At 42.1% G+C, this 23,833-nt stretch overlaps 1 protein-coding gene across 6 annotated transcripts in view; it reads right to left on the reverse strand.

Annotated features, from left to right (window-relative positions):
* PRLR (prolactin receptor) overlaps positions 1–23,833 on the reverse strand; it is a 151,326-nt gene that overhangs the window by 95,980 nt on the left and 31,513 nt on the right. For 2 of the 6 annotated variants that reach the window (XM_019737297.3, XM_019737294.3), the window contains exon 1: positions 11,990–12,111. The exons of the other annotated variants lie outside the window; for them this stretch is intronic. The gene's annotated coding sequence lies outside the window, so the exon portion shown is untranslated. Of the gene's footprint in view, positions 1–11,989; positions 12,112–23,833 lie in introns of those variants that run through there. 6 annotated transcript variants of the gene reach the window in all.

Consider the following 23,833-nt stretch of genomic DNA (forward strand, 5'->3'; position numbering starts at 1 on the left):
AGATTTGTTTGGAACCACAAAAGATCCCTAATAGCCAAAGCAATCTTAAGAAAAAAGAACTTTACTGGAGGTATCACACTCCCTGACTTTGGCTTGTACTACAGGGCTACAATAATCAAAACAGCATAGTATTGGCAGAAAAACAGACACATAGACCAATGGAATAGAATTGAGAACCCAGAAATAAAATGACATAAATATAGACCGACCATTTTTGACAAAGAAGCTAAAAACATACAATGGAGGAAAGACAACCTCTTCAATAAATGGTGCTGGGAGAATTGGATAGCCACGTGCAAAAGAATGAAACTGGACTGCTATCTGTCACCATGTACCAAAACTAATTCAAAATGGATCAAAGACTTAAGCATAAGACCTGACACAGTAAACTGCATAGAAGAAAACATAGGTAGTAAACTTATGGACCTTGGGTTCAAAGAGCATTTTATGAATTGGACTCCAAAGGTAATGGAAGTAAAAGCTAAAATAAACGAATGGGACTATATGAAACGTAAAAGCTTCAGCACAGCAAAAGAAACCATTGACAAAATAAAGAGGCAACCAACTGAATGGGAGAAGATTTTTGCAAACAGTGCCTCAGATAAGGGGCTAATATCCAAAATGTACAAGGAACTCACGAAACTCAACAACACAAAAAACAAACAACCCAATTGAAAAATGGGCAGAGGAACTGAAGAGACATTTCTCCAAAGAGGACATATAAATGGCAAATAGACATATGAAAAAACGCTCAACATCACTAATCATCAGAGAAATGCAAATAAAAACCACAATGAGATATCACCTCACCCCAGTCAGAATGGCTACCATCAACAAGACAAGTAGTAACAAGCGTTGGAGAGGCTGTGGAGAAAAAGGAACCCTCATACACTGTTGGTGGGAATGCAGACTGATGCAGCCGCTATGGAAGGCAGTGTGGAGGTTCCTCAAAAAATTATGAATAGAATTACCATATGACCCAGCAATCCCTCTCCTGGGTATCTACCCAAAAAATCTGAAAACATTTATACATAAAGACACGTGTGCTCCAATGTTCATTGCAGCTTTGTTTACAGTGGCCAAGAGATGGAAACAACCAAAATGTCCTTCGAAAGATGAATGGATAAAGAAGTTGTGGTATATATACACCATGGAATACTATTCGGCAGTAAGAAAAGATGAAATAGGAACATTTGTGACAACATGGATGGATCTTGAGAGTGTAATGCTGAGCGAAATAAGTCAGACAGAAAAAGCAGAGAACCATGTGATTTCACTGATGTGTGGTATATAAACCAAAAACAACAAAAGAACAAGACAAACAAATGAGAAACAAAAACTCATAGACACAGACAATAGTTTAGTGGTTACCAGAGGGTAAGGGGGGGGTCGGGTAGGAGATGAGGGTAAAGGGGGATCAAATATATGGTTATGGAAGGAGAACTGACCCTGGTTGGTGAATACACAATGGGATTTATAGATGATGTAATACAGAATTGTACACCTGAAATCTATGTAATTTCACTAACAATAAATTTAAAAAATATATAACATAGTGATTAAATAAAATTAAACAATAAAAATGCTAATATAATTCAGCCCTGGAAATTCTGACTGTGTATATATACTCATATCTCACTTTTATTAAAGTTTTGAGCTAGGAGTTCTTAAAGTATGTACAACCTGGCTAAAGCTTTCAGCATTAATGAACCATATTCTAGCAATGATGTCATAGAAATTTCTGGGACCTTTGCAATGACTTTTTAACCTTCCCTAATTTTAATTCCTTTGCTAGTTTTCACTTTGTCCTCAGGAGAAAGGTCTCAAGACTCTTCACACCTAATAAATTCTATTCCTCACAGCTCACCTCCTCACAGCTCATCAATCCCAACCAGCCCCCTCTCACCATCTACTATTCAGGCTGGTGTCAAAAGCTCTCCTCTGACCACATGAATGGTGTCTCTGTACCTTTGCACCACTAGTGACCACACAGTATCTAGCACATCGTGAGGGATCTGCAAATGTTTGCTGAGAAAATGGAAAGATATATTAGCCATGCTAATCCTTGCTTCCTATCTTGGCTCCTCTGTTCATCCATGTCTGTTAAAATTTTGCCCATCCTTTAATATTTACTTTCTCTATGCAGCTTTAACTGTGTACAATATTTTACTGATAGCTAGTTAGGTCAAGTGAATAAGACAGATGTGGTAATAGCAGAGATATGGATCTTGCTCTCATGAAGCTTCTAGTCCAGTGTGGTAGGACAACACGCAAAAGAGCAGACAAATAGCTATCAATCACTGTAAGTGTTTGTGGAAGCCTGAGTGGATCACACAGTGACTTTATATGGCACTCCTCTATGCTCCTTATTTTGACATTTACTGCAGAACATTCTGTGCAGTTATTAATTTTTTTAATGAAAGTATGTATCTCCTACCTCCTCAATTGAAGATTGGAAGTGTTTTTGAGAGCAGTGGCATATAGTAGACATTTAAAATATAACTTTGATTCGTATGTCCTCGGGCAAAAGTAATGAGCAGCACATTCAGTTCAGTCCTAAATTGTCCAATTCTCAAGGCTCCACAGGAGTGAAAACTTGCCTAATAGTTCACTGGGATGTATAATTAAATGTCCAACAACCAGCTAACCTCTGCTGACAATATTTACATTGGAATTCCACTGGCCATTCTGTGTATTTAATCAAGGGTGATCTCATTAGGAGCTAAAATTTATCAGTCATGCTTAATTATCTGGCATTGTTGTATATTAATTAGCCAGGCATTGGAGTCTAGCTATTAATTAGGCTAATAGAAGCGTGAGCCATACCATCCAGCTGGTGAAGTAACAGTGAGAGAAAAAATCATTTGGCACTGTTAATTTCAGTAAGATTGTGGGAGAGATGTGCTGTGTGCTTATATTAATTTTGAATTATTTCATGTAATCATTAAGTTCAGAAGCATTTCTTGGCAGATGCCTATTAAGTGAGAGATGCCACTCAGACTGTGTTATTCTTCTAAAAGAGTCCTTTCTCCTCTCTTAATGAATTTAATAACACCAATTTGCAGTATTCAATTCTCATAACATCAGTACTCATTTCCAGATTAAGGGCAATTCTTTGTGAAGTAAGGAATAAAGTGGAGGATAAAATAATTCAACCCAGTAAATTCCTCTTTTTATGATTAAGGGGAAGAGATCCTAAAGCCTTCTTAAGCAGAAAGGCTCTTAGGGAAAGAGGTCTGTGGCAACTACATACCATGTTTCCCCAAAAATAAGACCTAGCTGGACAATCAGCTGTAATGCGTCTTTTGGAGCAAAAGTTTATATAAGACCTGGTCTTATATTATATTATGCTAGATAAGACCCGGTCTTATAGTAAAATAAGACCGGGACTTATGTTAATTTTTGCTCCAAAAGGCTGATTGTCCGGCTAGGTCTTATTCTTGGGGAAACATGGTAGTCTCTGCACATGCAAATAGGAGGTAGACGTTGGCTGTGTTGCTTTCTTCCTTTGTCCTCACACACATAAATGTTACCCCAGATCTTCTTTCTGGAGATGTTTCATGGAGCCTGAAAACTGTTTTAAGGTCTTCAACTGTTGTGAGGTACAGTTGATAATATCACACATGGTTGAGAGTGGACTTTGAAGATGTCACACTACTTCTGACCCATGGTCTACCATCACCCACTGAATTTTTTGATGATATCTTTCTACCCGGAAGAACCCAACATACTGGTTCATGATCTCATTCCAAGCGGTTTTGTGAGCATTCTTTACACATCAGTATGTAGAATCTTTGAGATAAACAAAGGCTTTGTGAAGAAAATTTTGCTGAATTTAACCATCTGTATATGTGCTAGGTCAAATAAAGCACAACTCATAACTGTTGACCTAAAGAAACTGGGGCATCGATTCTGCCTGAGTCTAAGTCTCACAGTTAGTTGACCAAACAGTGCCTCTTCAAGTTAAATGTTATTGTTGCCAGAAATATCTTTCCCTCCATAAATTTATGTAATGTTCTACATAGTTCGTAGATTTCCATGCAGATAGATTTTATTGCTAGTGTCATGAACAATAAAGGAAAGAGAAAGAAATAACGAAGAACAAGGTAATCAGAAAACTTCCATTTCACACTTGATTCTAGCTCTTCTTTCATTCCCACTCAAAATTTGAGGATAGGTATGAATATACCAGTTGGAAGAGTCCTACGACTCGGATGATTAGCGCCTATTACCGAGGCTCTGAATTGTGCCCTAGAGCACACTAATGAAACAAAATAGTTCTTAGCAGTTTTTAATAATGCTGGTTTTCTGGATAATCCAAAGAGAAAAGAACCAATTTAAATGCCTGTTCTTGGCATGATCCAGTTTCCAAAGAGACCATCCAGAGTCCTCTGCGGTCTTGCTGCTGTATTTATTGGGCTTGTGAAAAATAAGCTGATCCTGTCATACCCAATTGATCATTTAGTGTTAGGACAGAGCTGCCTTATTTCACACAGAAAAAACAGTTGTAATTCCCAGGACTGGAAAACACTTTGCTTAACAGCAGGAGCCCTCTGCTGTTTCCCCGGTGTCTATTTCATTTGGACAAATGAGCAGGCAGAAACTCAAGAACTGCTCATGTATTGTGTCTATCTGTCAGGTCAACCTTGCCTGCACCTTACCTCCTTTCCTACAGGGCATAGTTCTACATGGCCAAAGTAGGAACTCAATGAGGCTGTAGGTGAGATTGGGTAGCAGGACTCTAAGCACTTTGCACATATTTATTCAATCTTCCAAATAACACAATTATTCTTGAGGGTATTTTATGAGGTAAGTCATCTGACTGTTACTGTTCAGTTTAGCATAGAGCCACACATGTTATAAATGCTCAGTGAGCAAATGTAAGAACTATTACTAATTCAGAATGGATGATATTCTGGCATGATTTAGGCCAAAGTCCACCTCTGTAGTATATCAAACAAGAAAAGTTTTGTTCTGCATAAAAAATTTTCAGGGAACTGTTTGAAGGACTTTAGAGAAACAACTGTTTAAGACATTATCAAGCACCTTAGGCTTTCAGATCCCTTTGGGCAGGAAATGAACTGACCTATGAGTCATTAGTCTCACTCTTTAGGCTTGGATCTTCTTTCAATTTCAGAGGCCTCATTGATACAATAAGAAAGGACAAAATGAATTTCCACATCCCTTCCAACCTAAATTCCAGCATGTGTTAATTTCATGGTGTCTGTATGTAGCTGGTAAATCCAACCTCCTAAGAGTTTACCATCATTTAGAGGTATTTTGTACCATGAATGGAGTTCCCTTTAAATACTCCCCAAGTCAGGCCAGACTACCCATGTCCTTCTAAGGTAGTGTGTTTTTATTCTCCCCAAACACCTGTGTGGTTGAGACGTCAAATAGGAAAGTTTACTTTCCTAGAAAAACCTTCCCAGTGAGTGCCCTGAGGGTTGAAACTTGGGTCTCTTCTAACTGAAATTATAGGCCCAGTGTTTGTCTGTTTCTCTGTCCGGGGCCCCATGGAGGAATGAAACGGGCAAAGTCCTCATGGAAACGTGCTTCTAGGAAACACACGAGCTCTGTAGAAAGGTCTAGTCCTGGCTCACTGTGATTTGTTCAGTTGCTAATAATTAACTCTGAAACTTGTAGCAGAGGCAGTCACACTTGTGGAAGGCAGAAATTCTATGTCTACAAATACACTGCTGAGAACTAGAGGTGGAGGCTAATCCAGGAACAAGAGCAGGTGTCTCCCTTTGACCAGGTTTCCTAGTGGCTCTAAGACTAGCCTGTTGATTCCTTGTGGTGAGAGACTGACTGGCTGGAGCAAGAGGGGACTTGGGATTCTATTTTGCTGCATCTGTTTCTTTTCAGAATACTCAGAGCAGGATGAACGTTTTCCCAACCACATTAGTGCGTTATATTTCTACTAGTTGGTGCTGGTGTAATGAGTACAAATAACCTCACCTTGTGGTTCTCCCCAGCATGACATTGACCTGATTGATGTTCATCGAGATTTGCTATGATGCTGGCTAGTGCAGCCTGACATCTTACCTAGGACTTACTCTAGCCTCACCCTGGAGAGATCTTAGAGGATGTCTCTTTTTCACCTAGAGGAGGCCTTGATGCCTCAATTGAGGCCTCAGTTTACCCAGGAAGCAGCTCTCCCTCTCCTAAGAACCTGAGAGGTGTTGTTGCCACCTGGGACGCCTGTGTTCTGGTTGTTCTAGTGTCCTTTAAGTGAGGGGTGATGGGATGAGGAAGAGGGCAGGAGGGCCAGTATGAAAATCTCACTGTAGATCAGAGAGGCAGGGGCTGTCTCACCTACCCTAGAGTGTAGCTCACTAACTCGTTTTGCTTTACCTTTGATTAAACAGATTATTTCTAATGTCAGATACTCAAAATCTCACTTATCTATTAAAAACTAGTTCACACTACGAAGATGAATGCCACTTGTCTGCAGCTATTTAGAGTACGTATTCTTGCTTGCTTGTTCACCCTTGTGATGGATGGATCAGTCTGTTCTTGAGAATCAACCCCCTTGCTCATGTTGAGGTCGATGCCAGCTTAAAATGGAGCACCCAAGGGGGCATGTGGCTGGAATTTTCTGAGGGTCATCAGAGGCAGCTGGTGTGTAGCAGAAAGAACACCAAAGCAGTAGTAAAAGTCTTAGCTCTTTTACTCAATAGCTGGGGATCTTGGGCAAGCCGGTTCCCTGCTCTGTATAAAATGCATTTAAGAGTATCTACTTCAGAAAGTGGATCTTATGAGTGGTAAACATAAGTACTCTGACACTATTAACAGAAAAGGTATCACTGTTGTTAATATAATATGTCCCCTCATTAACTCGATGGCTGGGAGCAGGTCACCTAACTTCTCGGCTCAGGTTCCTTATCTACCAAATGGTTTGGAGTGGATTCCTAAGATCCCTTTTAGCATCAAGAGTGCATAACTTCCAGACTCTAAACCCCTCAAAAAATGGCTGAGGAAATTGAGCCCCAAAAGTTCCCATCATTTTGGGGCAGCAGAATCAAGTCAGGCATCTTCCCTCCCAGTCCAGGGTTTTCCTACAGGAACACAGGAAGCCCTCCTGTTTACCTGGTGAAAGCAGTCACGGGAATTAGACGCCAAGAGGCATGAGGTAAACTTGCCTTGGCCTCAGAGGTCAGAGAGTTGATCTTCCCAAGATAAGGGTTAAAGGTTGTTATAGTAAGTCCATCCCCTCCAAACCACTCTGTGGACAACCATCTTTCTGATACCTTCCTCAACGGAAACTATATATCCCTAATCATTTTTTCCTTAGCAGCTCAGCTTGACTTTGGCCTATGGTGTCAGTTATCCCCTCTCCCAGGCACATGCTGTCTCCTTCATCCCCTCCCTCCGGGCAGCCCCTGAGAGCTATAGAGGAGTTTGCTAAGAAGCAGAACCTTGCAGGACGCAGAAAGCTCAACAAAGAGGCCACAGGGCCTTCCAGACCCAGCTCTGGTTAATTTCAGCAGCTTGCCCTCTGATAGTTTCTCTTATTCTCCTTGACCTGGAATTCATTTGGGGCCACCTGCTTTGTTTAGCCACCCACACCAAAGGTCAACACACCTTATTTATTTTTTTAAAGGGCTGATTCAAAGTGAACAGAGATGAGCAAACACTTTTATTCACGTCAGCTGCTCCCCCGGGAACACAGGGACAACTCATCTAGGACATGCCTTAGTAAGCTTTATTTCCAAGGCCCATGTGGGAGAGCCACTGGCCGTGGAAAGCTTGCTTCTGTGGGTTCCTCAGGAAGACAGAAGATGGTGACTGATGCCGCATGCTAACAAATGGCAGGCAGTTTGTTCCAGAATCTGTCTTCTTAACTACAGTAATACTACAGGTATTTGCCCATCCCTAGGTTCAGGGACCCAGCTGCCTGGCACATCTTCATAGCCTCTGTGGGAAGGATGTCTCCTCTTTGATTATAAGCAGAGAGATAATTGTTCTAGCACAGGGTGGCAGAATAAGACGGGCTAGACTATGGCCTCACTAGGGAAAGATCGTGGACCACTAAGGATTTCATTTATTCCTTTCTCTTTACTACAGGACGATGCCCAAATTAAGCTTTGTTTCAAACCAAAAGCATTCAACTGTTTAGACAAAACAGAATTCTTTTTCAATTCTGTAGATAAGAAAACAGATTCTGGAACAAATTGTCTCAGCCTTCTCACTGGCCTCAAAGTCCATCCTGAGTTGGTTCTGCCTTCCTGTCTCAGGTCTCACCTCTCCCCAGGCTGAACAGTCAGGGTTCTGGCCATGTTATACCCTCGTTTCCCAATTACTGCCCCTTCTTCTCAGTGCCTTAGCTCTATATTGGCTCCTTCTGTTAGGAACATGCTATCTAGTATCTTCCTCCCAACTTCACCTTCAAGACTCATTCTGGCATCAAGTCTTTACAAATTCTTCCCAGCCCAGCCCATTTGGATTCCAGGCCTTCTCATGTAGACCCACTGCCCTAGTGTCTTTCAGAACCAAATACTTCATCATGTTTGTTTTCACCATTATGGGTCCATGTGTCCGTGTCACCCACAAGCTTCTTGGGGACAAGGACTACATGTCACCTATTTAAGTGTTGTTATAGCCTACCCTCTAATTGGTGTTCAATCAACATTTGTTGAGAGAACACATGAATAAATAAATGACCCATAGTTTAATATTATGAATAGTGACGGCATGGCTCTGGGCTCTGTCGTGAGTGTCCCTGGAAACTCAAGACTCCTTGTGAAAGAGCTAGTGCCAACCTGTGCCTACCATTCTCAGCTGTGTGGCCTCCTCTCTCTCCCACCTCCTGGTTTCCTTGCCGAGGTTTTGCCTTTGTTATAAGTGGATGGTTAAAGATGCTCCAATGTCTGTGACTGAGACACATAGGGTGGGGCGGGGGAAGAAAGGGTGTAGACTCAAATAGAAGGAGGTAGGTCTAGGGAGTGTTCTGGAAAGCTAGGGAGAAAAACTGTGAATGGGAGAAGCAAGAGGGAAAGGATTTGTCGTAGCACTGTCTTCTTTTTCTCTCTACTATTACCACATGTTGGCCTTTGCCCTGCATGAAGTCCCCACATGAAGGCAAATGCAAATAAGCAAGATAAGGTGAAAATTGAGCTAGTGAGCCCCAGATAGCAGATGCCCAAAGAAAACGTTGTGGTGAGACACAGACATGCTCTCATGGAAACTTTTGGGTATAGAAAGCTTAGGGGTAGTTCTCTGGGTACCCATAGGTGTAAGAAATGCCCCCGACACTGGCCAGGCACAGCAAAAGCGGCCATGGGCTGATGTGTTAGGAGAGGCCAGCTGTCCCCAAGGCTGATTCTATGCTGTGATTTCAGCCTAACTCTCCCTTGTTTGCATTTCTGGTGACATGGAGGTGTTTGGGCTACTTTTGTGCCCCTGTGGTTTAAGGAACTCTGAGGCTGGCACCTTGGGAATACTCAGAATCAACACTGGGCCATTCTATCCACAGATGTGTCCTTCTTCACGGATTGCCCTTCAGGGGGTTTCAAGGTGGGAAGGCAGCTCTTCCTTGCCCCACCCAATGCCCCCCCCACACACACCCTCTCTGTTTAATGAACTGTCCACAGTGGCCCTTGACTCCCGAGTTATGTAACAGTCAGGACAAGGAGTGAAATGGGTGTCTCTGGGGGGCCTCACTGTTCAAATCAGCCTTGGGCCAAGCAGCCTCCACATTCTTTCTCTGAGATAAGAAGGTCTCAAGATCTCTCTACCCTCATGCTGATTGTGTAAATCATGTCAGCACAAGCATGGGTGGGATGGGAACAGATCTCAAGCAAAATACCCCCATCGACTTACTGGGCTCATTGTACCGAGAGAAAGTGATGTGGGTAAAGGAATGCCAGTGTCATGCCTTGGAGAGAACCTGATTTTAAGCAGTGACATTGCTCAAGGTGCAGATCTGAGCAATCAGCTCTTTTGCCTGGAGGAGGACCATCCAGCCAGTGAATTCTAACTATTCTAACTGGTGAATTTCTTTGATGCTGTAGTTTTTGAGCTGACTTACCAGCTCGCCTGAAGAGCGATCCCCCTTCCACCCAGATTGTTTGCTGGGCTCCAACAGCTCCCACATGTGCACTGTCACTGTTGTGGCACAGCGACAAGCCACTGTGAGCATGTGGTAGGCACAGCTCATCTTCCTCTCATAGCTGTTTCTTAACACCCGGGTCACCCTGCTGGCTCTCCCTGTTCTGCAGAAGTTGTGTGGGTAATTCTGGTGCCTTGGCATTAGGTTGAAGGAGTGCATGGATAACCAGCTTCTAGCCCGTGGTGAAAATGCCTTTTTACCTGGTATATTGGTTGATTGGACTCCCCCCTAGTTTTCCTGCTTCCCTAAAAGTTGTCTCTGGTTCTATCCACATAATATGTCACAAGGCAGGTGCAGATGACAGCAAGACATATGCCTTCTTGGTTGAGGAGGTGAGCATATCATGCAAGCTTTTACCCTCCCTGTGGCATGGAGGGTCTCAGCCCAGCAAGCAGCTGGGACCTGCCTGAGATGCCTGGCCACCTCAGGTGCTTCAGATCTGGAATCTGGGTGAACTTGCTCTTTAGAAAAGGTTTGGAGGTTTAGCTGGCTCAACAAATATTTATTAGATAACTGTAATGTGTTGGACTCTCAGGGTGACACTGACATATTGCTGCCCTAATGAAGTTTCTATCAGAGCAGGGAAGACCTGGGGGAAATAGGTGACGAGCTGGCCTCTCCCACTGGGCATTGCTCTCAAGAGCCCTCCTTAGGCCAATTCAGGCCTCTGTACCGACCTTTGTTTTCCCACTTATCCAAACCTTCCTCTTTCTTGCTTCTGTCACCTCTTGTGGCCCTTGCTGCTTTCTCTTCATCTATCCTTTCTATTGTTTCTGCATTTTATCTCACTGAGAAATCTGCCCAAATGGATTAACAAACTGTGATATGTCCATACAATGGGGTATGAGTCAGTGCTAAAAAGAAATGAACTATAAAGCTATGAAAAAATATGGAGGAAACTTACCAGCAGGTAACTAAGTGAAAGAAGCCAATTTGAGAAGGCTACACAGTGTATAATTCCAATTATATGATATTGTGGAAAAGGCAAAAGTATAGAGACAGTGAAAAGATGAGAGGTTGGCAGGGGTTTTGAGGAAATGCATGAGGGATGACTAAGTGAAACACAGGGCAGTTTTAAGGCAGTGAAACTATTCTGTATGATACTGTAATGGTGGCTACATGACATTTTGCATTGTCAAAACTCACTGGATGTTACAACACAAAGAGTGAACTATATGTAAACTATGGACTCAAGTAAATACTAATGTACCCATATTGCTTCATCATTGTAATAAATGAACCACACTCATGCGAGATGATAATATTATATAGAGGAATCTGTGGAGAGGAGTGGGGAGACATGGGAACTCTCTGTGCAATTTCTCTGTAAACCTAAGAATGCTCTGAAAAATGAAGTCTGTTAAAATTAAAACAAACAAACAAAAACCTCAGCCTTCATCCCTCAGACTCCACCCTTTCCTGGAGCATGGGCTCCAGTGGATCTTCACAGGCGTCTGGCTGGCCTCCCTTTGCCTTTCTGCCTTCCAGTGAGATGTGGAGATGTTCCCAACTTCACACCAACACAATACATCCTTGACTCCAGCATCCCTGTTCCCACAGTGACTGGTCTTTCATGGGACCATGCTGCTGTCTTATCACACTGGCCTTTTGATCTTAACTCCATGCTAGGTCCACGCTTTCTCCCTGGAACACCCAGGGTCGAGTGTGGGCCTTCCTGTTGGTCTTTATGTTAACACGCCATCTCCTTGCCTGTCTCTTATTAAAACACAGACCTCTCCATAAGACCTTTGTGCAACCATTGATATAGCTTAATCATACTCCCCACTCCCTACCCATTCCCAGATCCAGAAGAGAAAGGTGAAAGGAAGGAATCAAAGCTGATGAAGAAAAGTGAAAGTCACCAAAGTCCCTCACCTGTGGTCTTCCTGCTGTCTGTCGTCCCACTCATACTGCTGGCTGGCACCTGCCACATCTTTGTTATGAATCTTAGAGGCACATGGCCTGAGATCACATCTTCCTCTACATTTCTACACTGACCAGGAGAATGTTGGGACTCTAACCAGTCATCTTTTTACAACCTGGGAAAAGTACAACCCACTGTTAATAATTTATCTGTATATAAAGCAGGGAGACTTGCTATCATTGTTCAGTTATGGGGCTAGAGCAGGCAAGACAATCTCTTGCTGCAAAACATGAGGGCACACTGTTTCAGCTCGTTCCAAGGGTCAGAGCTTGGGATTGGGGGAGGCTTGCTCACATATTTGCTCATGCTTGTCTATTAGGTTTGGTTGAGGGTGGGGTGTAGGGGAGAAGCCTTTAGTCTTTAACAGGCTTTAAGCAAAAAGGAAAAGTTGATTCTGAAGGAAAACACTAATTCTCAAGTTTCCAGAAAAAGCAGTCTATCAACTCCTGCGAATAATAGGCACTGAAAAAGGCCAAGAGACGGATTCATTCTGACACCATATTCAACAGTCCTGGGCTGAGCCTGCATGCAATGGAAGGCCAGGCTGAGATGTTTGAGCTCAATTCTGTCGGCAAGGAGGAGCCACTAAGCTTTCTGGGAAGTGACAAAGGTGTGGAAGGATAAAAGGAAAGAAAGTGAAGAGAGGAAATTAAATTGAGGAAAAGCAAAGGGACTGAAAAATAGTGCTACTTTCCTCAAGGTCCTCATTCACATGCTGTCTGCCTGCTCAGAAACTGAACACACATAGGGAAAGGAAGCTTAGGAGAGCAAGCACATTTGTGGATGTTTAAGGCCAATTAAGACTCAAAGAAATTCTCTCAAGCCTGACTCCCCCAAGGAGAAGCACCTCCTTGAACCCTTGCTCCTCATAACTTACCTCTCCTCCCACCAGGAGAAGCCAGTTAGGGGAGCACGCCTCCACAGTGGGGACGAGCTGGGAACCAGGGACATCTGCCCAGAGCACAGAACCCTCACTGACCATGAGGGTCTTGCCCTAGACTCTCAACTCCCCAGGCTTTGCAGTAGCAGTATCACCCACTTTGTGGCTCTAAAACCCTGGCACGTAGTAGGTACTCAGTAATGTGTGGTAAATAAATGGCCATATGGCATTTGAGTTGCAGCTGCGGAATAATCTCCTTCAAACTGCCTGTGCTTGGATGTCACAGCACCTCCTCCTTTGGTTGGGTTGAGGATTATGTCTGGGTGTGGAAGCAGCAGCGTGAAAGGCATAACTTTCTCTTCTACTTCCTCCCCCAGCACAAGAGGATGTCCAAAGCATAGTAAACTGTCACACGCAGGGGAGAATGGCTTCAAGTTTTCTAAAGGAGACATGAGAGCGTTGTGTGACATAAGTAGCAATTCCCAGTATCCTCGAGGAAAAGAAACAGGAAAGGAAAGAAGCCAAATGGGTTCTGCTTCTGAGTGCAGTGCCCATTGTGTTCTGACTGTTCATGATTCTGGCCACCAAAAAAGCTATTGCATTGGCATTTTGGAGAAGTCTTCATATTCCTTTGAGGAGGTTGTCGATGACGGCCCTAGTTGGAGGTTCTTTCAAAATCATACTCTGAAATGTGAAACTCATTTGGCCTTGGCCCATTTTGCCTAAAGGTAAAGGAGAGAGAAATACTATCTGAAAGGGGGTTAGAAGGAAAGTGAATACAGTAAATCCCCCCTTATTCTCAGGTTCGCTTTCCATGGTTTCAGTTATCCGCGGTCAACCAGGGTTCCAAAATAATAAATGGAAAATTTCAGAAATAAAGAGTTCAGCTATTGAGAATCCCCAACCATTGGCATCATCATGGCTCAATGATCCAGGATCGCCTGAAGCAAATGACCCTCCTTTTGATGTACGGTGAGAGGTCAAAAGTAGCGCAACGCTGTGTCACAATACCCACGTCATTCACCTCACTTCATTTCATCACGTAGGCATTTTATCATCTCACATCATCACAAAGAAGAAGGGTGAGTACAGTATAACAAGATATTTTGAGAGTAACAGAGAGACAGAGAGAGAGGGGCCACATTCATGTAACTTTTATTACAGTGCGTTTGTATAATAAACATTATTGTTGTTCATCTATTTTTGTGCCTAATTTATAAGTTAAACTTCATCATAGGTGTGTATGTATATAAAAAACAAAACAAGACAAAACAAAACAAAACAAAACATAGTACCAGTAGGGTTCTGTGTTATCTGCTGTTTCATACAGCCAGTGGGGGTCTTGAAACACATCCCCTGTGGCTAAGGATAAAGGGGGACTACCGTATAGACAGAGGGTAGGCTGAGACATCCGCGAGCAAAAGCAGAACAAAAGGGCATATTAATAAGGCATGCCTCCTCAGAGAATTGTTTCTGCTGAAGTAATCTTCCTCAGTTTCCCAGGCTACCACATGAAGGTTGCTACAGAGAAGACAGGCTCAGAACTCTTGCCTGGGAGCCTGGGGAAGTGGGCCAAAGCCACTGGCAGGTCACTCAGTGTGGCTGCAAATAAACGAAGAAAAGGCCAATCCAGACCTCCCCCAAGGGAATGGGTCTCAGTGGTGGGACATCCAGGTCCCTGGGAACTACTTTCCTTTGACCCTAACATTTTTTGTGATCTAAGGTATGTCAATTTGCCAAGAACTTCAGCCATGAGTAGAAATATAAAGACAAGTAGGAAAGGAAGAGGGTGCTTTGCTATCGGACCTGGAAGGATTTGCAGGCTCATTGGAAGTGTTTGCAGCTACAGTCATTTTTTTTTCTTTTTCTTTTTTCTGTCTTTGAACATTAATCAGCCAGAGGGCCAACCCCTCCCCTTCTGGTTGCTTCCCCAGGTCTATCCAACTGCAGGACTTCCCCGGGAGGATTCCCCCACTGCTTAGTTCTGGGAGTGACCGGTTGGTTCCATTAGGGCTCAGGTGAATGACTAAGGCTCAACCCAATGTTGAGTGTCACTCTTGCTGAGTTTGCTCACATGTCACCACTCATCAGCTCAACTTCTATGGTCTATCACTTGTGACCACAACGGCCAGTCCCTCATCATGCCCAGTTAGTCTTTGAGCTCAGGAGGACCTACAAAGCATAAGTGGAGTGGAGACGGATGATAAATCAGCCAACTAAACTGGCACCATCCCCAAGAGAGCACCGCCTATGGCTGAGACCTACTCTGCTGGAGAAACCTCTGTCACCACTGAGCGCTGCTCAGAGTATGCATTCTTAGTCATTTTGTGGACTGGAGCAAAGTTCCCATGAGGCCATGGTCAGGGTTCCTTTATCACGTGGGTTTGCCACCTTGGCCCTGCAGCGCCCTCCTTGGGCATTCAGTGGCATGAGGACTGAGATTGGCAAGTTGAAGGAGCAACGTCCAACTGGATAAGAGGGAAAACCAGCCTCTGATACCTGCCCTGAGGATGGTGGAGAAGTCTGGGGTGTTGCATGAGAGAGCCATTTCTCTAGCCAGCCCTTTAATCCCTCTTACACCATCTTCCAGCCTCCCTTTGGATCCCCCAATGACGGAGCAGTATTTTAGGGAGCCCAGCTCCCTAAATTTCAGGGATTTACCAACGATGCTGACAAATTTTATCTCTTCCTGTAGATATCTCAGGGCCCCTCTGAGAATAGGAAGGTTGAGAAAAACCTTGTCCCAGAGAAGGATTCCCTTTTTCTTTCAAATGGTGCTGGCTCCAGTCCTATCAGTGTTGCTTAGTAACCTCCTCCTACACCTGCCAAAGTAAACAAATAGAACACTTTATTATATCATGTCTGGACTCTGGAACATCTGTCTAGTCCCTAGTGAAATTTCAAAGCTGATCACTTTCAATGGGTTTCCTTGGCATTGGACAAAAGTGTGTTTTGGCGGGGATGCTTACAGACATCTCTCTTTCATCACAAGGTCATCAGCATTTTCAACTTCTTCTTTGCCTCTCTCTTTTCTCAAAGAGAAGAGCCTGAATTCTTGACTCTAAAAACAGGCCATTTCATCTTATTTTATTTTTTGTTATTTGTGGTTAAGTCAGAGACACCAGTTTTCTAAACAGGAAAATATTTGAGCGGCTGAAAGAGTATTTTTTGTTCGGTTGTTTCCTGCTTTATTTTTATAACTAAATTCCACCCTTCAGTTTCTGTTCTCTCTTTCATCCCTTACCTTTCTTTAACATGAGAAAGTATGTAATATCTACCTGGTTTGGGTTCTAAAATCAGTCACTTGGACTGTGTTTCTATCAGCTCTGAGGGTGGTGTCCTCAGTGAACTGCAGACACTCTCTACAGGTCACCTTCTGGCCCCTTGATCTGCTATGACAAGAAGCCTGAAACCTTCCCTGCAGCCAGCTGATCTGTCCCCGCTGAGGTCTTTGCTCCTAAATAACAACCACCACCACAATAACAATAGCAAAGATGAAACGAGCTGATTATGTGTCCTCTGGCTGGATTTCTGGTTCTCCAGAGCTGGTCACTAAGAAAGCAGGCTCCCTTGGCAGGAAGCTCCAGAGCTGAAGCAGAGTTGCTTTTCCTCAGAAGCAGGAAAAATAAGGGAAAACACATAGACATATGGCTTTAAGCCCCCCAAACTGACCAAAAAGTTACAGGGGCTCATAGAGTTTGCACATCAACAGGCTTTTCTTAAGTGTAAAGAAATGCTATAGGAAAAATGCAAGATCAACACAGAGACAGAATTAAATGCCTATCTTTTTTTTCTTTTCTCCTCCTGAGCCTGGCTGTGTAATTTACGGACATTTTCAGTTTAAGATAGCTCAAATGTGAAAGAGGTTTTGACTGTGAGATAGACAACGTATCTGGTTGGAAAACTATTTTCTGAAAGGAAGAGCTGTGATCTACTTTGGGGTCCTATAAGGCTAGGAATAATAATTTCCACTCATCTCCTGTGATTAAGGTTACGATGGAAAGGTTCTCAAGGTATCATTTTTATAGCTAAAAATTTACTTTCAGGGGGTGAAGTTTAGGGAAGCTAACAAAAGTTTTCTAAAAGATTTTCCTTCAAAATTTGAAAAATAGCAATATATTCTACCCCTTTACACGTTGTCCTTTATAGTTCTCTAAATAAAATCTGGTGAGTACATGAGCAATGCAGTGACTACATAATCTATCTTGTTATTCCAAAAATGCAGTTGTAGACCTGTAGATGAGATGGAAAATTATTTTGTATATTTCAATTTCCACTACATTTTGTAGCTTCCTTATACCCATAAATTCCAAAGGTGTATTCCAAGGCATCAAAATTTCCAAAACTATTGTATTTATTATCACAACTAAACAGAACCCAGGACTGAATGAATATAAAAGAAACAAAGGCTTGGATAAATTGTCATCAGTTGGTCATAGCCTTGACCCTGCCCAAAGGGTGGGTGTGAGCTTTAGAAAATGCAGGATTTCTTTCCTGCCAGCAAGGTCCTACATGCTTTGAGTGGTTCTGATGACTGACAGAAAAGGAGGAGGAATGGTACTTTGAAACTGGCTGGTTATTTAGGTGACAGAGAATGGATGACACGGCAGGAAGACCAGTGTGAAACTTACTAGCTCTGAGATCCTGGGCAGTTCTCCCAGACCCTCAATTTCTTCCTTTGTAAAGTGGAACTAAAACTACTTCAGAGGGTTACCATGAGGGTTAGAAATAATATATATATCTAATGCATCAGTCCCATAGGAGGCGGTTGGTAAATGACAGCTCTCATGACAGTAATGACCTTTGACACAAGAACAAATCAATTCTGTCAGGGCCACAAGCTGCCCAGGACCTTCCCTCTGAAAGTTCTATTTACTCTAGGATGAAAGAAGTCTTTCTCAGAATATCAACAACCTCAGGGCAATGACTAATCTTGTTTATTGACTAACAATTGCTTTACCCAGCAGCCAGTGAGAGGGTGCTCAGAAATATACTCCTTGTAAAGGACTTCTCAATTTCACATAATGAATTTTTATATTGTAAGGAAAGGGAGGTACAATCTTAAAGAACAAATCTGTTCCTAACCAAGTTGGTCTGGCAGCTGTGGAGGGAGAATGGCACCAAGGGAAGAGGCCAGAGATTCTGGGCACTGCTTTGAGGATTCATGACATAAAGGTTGTAGTTGTAGTTCCTACACTAAGTACCTTGCCTTTGTACGCTGCTCTCCATCTTAGAGAGACCCTAAGCATATCTGGCCTGACTGGATCATCCTCTGTGAATTATCACGCTGAATAGTCCCAGCCCCATTTTATAATAATAAGTCAACAGTTCAAACAAAGGGTTAACGGATTTGCCCAAGATCTCACAGATGAATAGAAGCAGGGTAAGAATTGAAACTCAGATAGTTTATCCTTCTTGCTCAGGATTCTGTTCACAAGGCCCTGCTTTTCTCCTACTTAGTGGTATGGCACAATTCCATGACTCAACACCCAGGTCTGGAGATGGAGTCAGTCTCTCTACCAACCTGTGAGCAAGTCACTTAGGCTCTCTGAAACCCAGTTTCTTCTTTAAATAGGGATGATAATGACAGCCCTCAAAAATTATGAAGAGTAGAAGGAATAATGCATATAGTTATTGGTATGTTATCAAGCACATAGCAAAAGCTAAAGGTCACTTATTAATTTCACTACTGTTGTTGTAATTTATTCTTCCAGGCTTTGATTCCCTCCATGGAACTGGGAAGGTAGCCATGGGGTAGAAGAAAGAGCACTAGACATGGTATCTGTCACTAGATCAGGGTCCACACCCTGGCCTGGCTGCTTATCAACCACGTGGCCATGGTATGTCACTTCACTGTTTTGACTGAGTCTCTCCATCTCTGAAAAATGAAGCTAATAATATATACTTCCTAGAGTTGCGGTGACAATGGAATGAAAAGTAAATCCCTGTAAGTACTCCACAAAGGAAAGGCAGTAGGTAGGAATGAGTAGAAATCCACTTATTGGAAACCTTTTCTACTTTTGTTTTGACAACAAAGTAGATTGCTAAAGAACCTTCAATCTCCCAAGAATGGCTAAAAACTCGGATCCCTCCTTTGTGACTCAGGGAAGCTGCACAAAATAGAGGTAGAAGTTCAGTCACTCACTTTCCTGGTGCCACCTTGAGAATCCACAACGAGAGTGATACAAGCATACCAAACATTGCTTTGGAACAAGGAAGTAGGTGAAAGGGAGGAAGGAATAACTAGCTGGACAAGGAAAAAAAGGTAGAATTTTCACCAGAATTGGTATACGCCAAGTTTTGCAGGTTGTCTCAGCAGTGAAAGAAAAGGGCAGCTGACACTGATGTGTGCTTGCCTAAGTTAATAGTTTACAGGAGGACTGATAAGTGCTGCAAATGAATTTTTATGGCAAGAGATAAAGCCTGTGTTGGCTTGGAATCAGACAGGCCCTAGGGAGTGGGCTTATTCACTTGATTTAGTCTCTAACAAGATGCCTCAGGAACTTCAGCAGTTCTAAGAAGACCATCAGTTCTTAGGGAAATCATTGACTTGAGAAAACATGACCCAGTCTCTAACAAAACCAAGACCCTGCAAAACATGCAGTCAATCCTTGAGTGAGATTTCTTGTGCAAGAAAAGCCAAAGCAAAAAGAAGTTGATTCCTCAATAGAGCTCATATCCACGTAGAGGACTTCAGATCTTTTCTTCTGGTTCTCCAGCAGTGTCTAGCCGATCAATTATCACTCCTGCTCAACACTGCAGCCAGAAAATGAACCAATTCTTTCAATCTAGCAGTTCTCTGCTACACAGCCTCCCTAAGACAACAAGAGTTGGATCTAGTTTTGCAAATCCCTTTGAGAAATTCATCTTTGGACCCAGGTGAGAGCTGATTTATGGAGGGAAGTCCTGTTTAGCTACCCACGCATTTGTACTTCTATCCTATTACTACTGCAGTATTGCATTGTCTGAAATTTTCCCTTCTCTCGGGGTACTTGGACTTATAGCTGCTTCATCAGATGTAATTTGTGCATAGTCTACTTTTGCTCTTACCTAAGAGATAGGGAAAGTTCTAGTATGACAATTCTGTTTAACACGTGCTTCTTAAATATTAACCATGTGTGAGGAGGGGGAATCTTGGATCAAAAACAATGCATTCTAGGGTAACAAAACAAGATAAAATCTCTCTACAGAAAGTTATCCAAATGCTCCACGGCCCCTCCCCTGAAGGAGTTTTCTTTATAATTAAAACCAACTAAAATGTTCACATGTAAAATAAAGGACTCTATTCAAAGTCTACAACCAACAGCATCAGAAATAGGAGGATGGGAGAGCCTAGGCCCCAATTTTTCCATCTACAATAAAATCATAGAAATAAATACCTCTCCATGTTCTACCTTGTAAAGATGGTCAGGAGATTTATGAAATGCTGTTAAAGGTGTTTCAAACACACACACACACACACACACACACACACACACACACTCACACATGCAGATATAAATCTATATGTCTATATATCCAACATATATTAAAATTTTAGAGGTATAAAAATGAACATGAATATAACAAGTACTTCTAAAAAGTGGACTGAATACCCTTTTCCGTATGGAATGAATAATAAAAAGAAACACTAAGGTCTTTGTGCAGGCCAATGCTTGTACCTTATTTCATGATAATTTAGAGCTGGAGGAACCTTCAGAGGCCATTATAGTCCAGCCTCAGACATCATGTCTTTATTCCACCTAAGCACCACCTTCCAAGAGTTATTCAATCTCTGCTCAAACACTTGTGGGGAAAGTGAAGTTACTCCTGTGCATAGCAGTTGCAGTATATCACGGAATTAGTTAATGGAAAGCTTTTCTTTATATTGGTAGATCTGTCCTGCTGTCACAATTCCCACTGTGCTGGTTCTAGTGGGACTTGAACCCTGAGTAACTCCTTAGGAGTAACTCCTACTCCTCTCACATAATAAATCTTTGATGTTGAACTCTCAGTAAATATTGATTCTTCATAAGTTATTGAAGAGCTATTGATATTCAAAACATAGTAGATGATTTGTAAAACAACACTATTTGGGTCATATTGTAGGAGTATATTTAACATTTGGGCTTCCAAGGGAAATATCCTACTCCTTTGGTAAGTGCAAAGTAAGAAGACAGCCCTAAGGACTGTTCGGATGCTATTAATATCAATGCCTGAAGAGAAAAACTTATACAACTGTTTGTCCTGCTTTGACTTCAGCTTACACTCCAATGTCTTTTTCATTCTCTCCATGAATATGTGAACAAAACCAATCAATATTGATCAGGCACATAATATTTCTCTTAGATTTTTAGTTTTTAACTTTCCATGTCTTGGGTAGTAAAACAATTGCACCATTTGTAACATCTCACAAGTCTCTGTTAATATCCTTTGAAGATCCTTCTGGCAAGTCTCTGCCCTTACCAGGGCGAGGCTGCCCAGTTCCACGTATCTGGTTTCAAGTAATCAGGAAGGGGTAAAGAAAAAGATATCTGAAGAGATGAGTAGGGGATGTCCTTCATTCTTTGGCCCCAAGACCTGTGTGATCATAGACATTAATCCCTGCAGTTCCCAATTTGGCCAGTTATGAAATCTATTCTGGAAGGCAGCCCTCACTTGCTGACACTAGCATCAGTAGAACACAGACAAATGCTTAAAGATCTCTAGATCAAGAGAGCGTAAAGTGTTGTTAAGACTAGAGATGCTGAAGCCTGATTGCCTGGAATCACCTGACTGGTTGTGTGACTTTGGACAAGTTACTTAATTTCTTCATGCTTCAGTTTCCTCATCTGTAATATAGAGATAATAAGAGAACTCACTGATTGCTTCCAACAGGTAATTTATATATTTCTATCACGTAATCTTTAGTCCAATCAGTGTGGTTGGTGGTCCCTAGCATTTGGAGTGACAAGTGTAATCTAGCAGAGAAAACCACGCCTATGAATCAGGCCTGACTTCAGGTCTTCTACTAGCTGTGACTCCCCAAATCGTTGGTCAAATCATCATATCCAAAGCACTGTATAATCTAATCCCAACTTACTTTTTTTCCACACTTGCTGTCACTTCCTACTTCTTCTTCCTGTGCTCTGCCCATCAGACTACTTGCAATAGCCCAAAATATCAGGGACATGTGAGTCACTCTAAGTTTGCATGTGCTATTTCTTCTATAGAATCTCCTCCTTACTATTCCTGCTTGCTCAATAAGTGCCCCATGCACGGCCATGACTGTATTACAGCTCTCTCCTCCACTAGACTGTATTTCTTGAAGGTAAAGAATGGTCACCTTTTCATATTGGTGCTTAGCAAAGTATCCAGCACATGGTGGGTGCAAAAGAACTCTTGTAAATGATTGAGAAGATGAAATGAATACATTTCAGGTAAGTCTCTTAAGTACAGTGATCATAATGTGGCTCTTTTGTACTTTAGAAAAATAAATGAGTGCTCTGTTTGAAAGCAAATTAATGATAAAACATATACGAACAATGAAGCTCTCACTAAAGGCATGAGTGCAATACAGCCTTAGGACTTTCCTACACTCCTTTGAGAGCCTAAAAAAACATTCAAATGTTTTATGTGTCCCTGAAAATGTCAGTGGAAATTCATCTGTTAATGGAGCATCTGTCTCCTGACAATCAAATGGGGGATGTTGTATAATGACCCCATTCTTGGCCTGGTTCTTAAACATGTGATAAATCCATGATAGCTTCTCATTGTCATGGCAGATCCTGTGTCCGGGTAGATCCTGCTCCCAAAGGGCACTAGAGAGAGAAGAGGATCTGAGCCAAGCACATCTTTCATCTGGCTCTGGAAGTTGCACCAATTACCTGGCCACATTGTGGTCTCAAAAGCTCCTTTGTTTGAGAATGATTCTTTCAGAAAAACTGGGCTGTCCTTTTCTTTAGGCAGTAGGAAACTGAGTGCGTCTGTGTGCTATAGAAGTTGGACTCCTGGCAAAATATGGTTAAAAAATCCAGTCCTTAAGGTACCAGCAAATGTGTGGTTGTGCCAGAGGTGATAGTGTCCATAGAAGCTGGCTTGCTCAGCAGGATATTTTGCTGAGTGTGTAACTAGTAAGACCCACTGGATGGAAGAAAATAGATAAGGAACCAAGATTTCTTGAGCTCCTACCATGGCCAGGAATCATATGTTGTGTCTGAAATTATCACAAGGAGGCAGATAGCATCCTGCTGTGCCAAAACTTTGGATCCAACACCATTCTTCCTATGTGTGGTCCTAAGTATTGTTCACTGCTCATGGAGTAGGAAGGAGCAGAAAATTGCTGAATGATGGTCCAGTAGCTGTTAATTCAGATCTGAAGGTGTCTGTGTTAATCTAGAACAGCTTTGCTAATAAGTCGTCAAATATATGTGTAGAGAGAGCAATAATATGGAGCAAGCAAAGTATTAGTGGGACCAACTTATTTCTTGAATATAATTTCTAATAACAAAGCTCCTCTTTTCATCCAGTGGACAAACATGGAAATTTTGAGTCTTTACCAAAATATCCTATAGTAAATACCTTGGACAGGTGGTTGATCTTTCTCTCCTTGGACTTTATTGTTTGTTTGGTATCCATGGTGTTGTAAGTCAAGACTGAGAAAGTCAAAATGGAATTTTTTTGATGGTCATGAAGAAAACAACAGCTTTTATTTTTATTGGTGGTGACAAGAAAAATCAAGGGGAGGGACACATGTGTTTCTTACGAACATTGTTTTAAGGGGCAATGTTTTCATGATATTTTAAGGAATATGTATTTTAAAGGCTAACCATGTGAAATTGTTCTCTTAAAAGATTTGAATTTAACTTTGTCGCCTTACTTCTGAATTGGAAAAGTAACTTTGGCTAACAGTATGTAAAGTGTACTTACATGCAATGATTGAATGTTTAGCTATGTT

Source organism: Rhinolophus sinicus, chromosome 3 (genome assembly GCF_057876585.1).
Source record: "Rhinolophus sinicus isolate RSI-liver-muscle chromosome 3, RSI-T2T, whole genome shotgun sequence".
In the NCBI taxonomy this organism is placed as follows: Eukaryota; Metazoa; Chordata; class Mammalia; order Chiroptera; family Rhinolophidae; genus Rhinolophus; species Rhinolophus sinicus.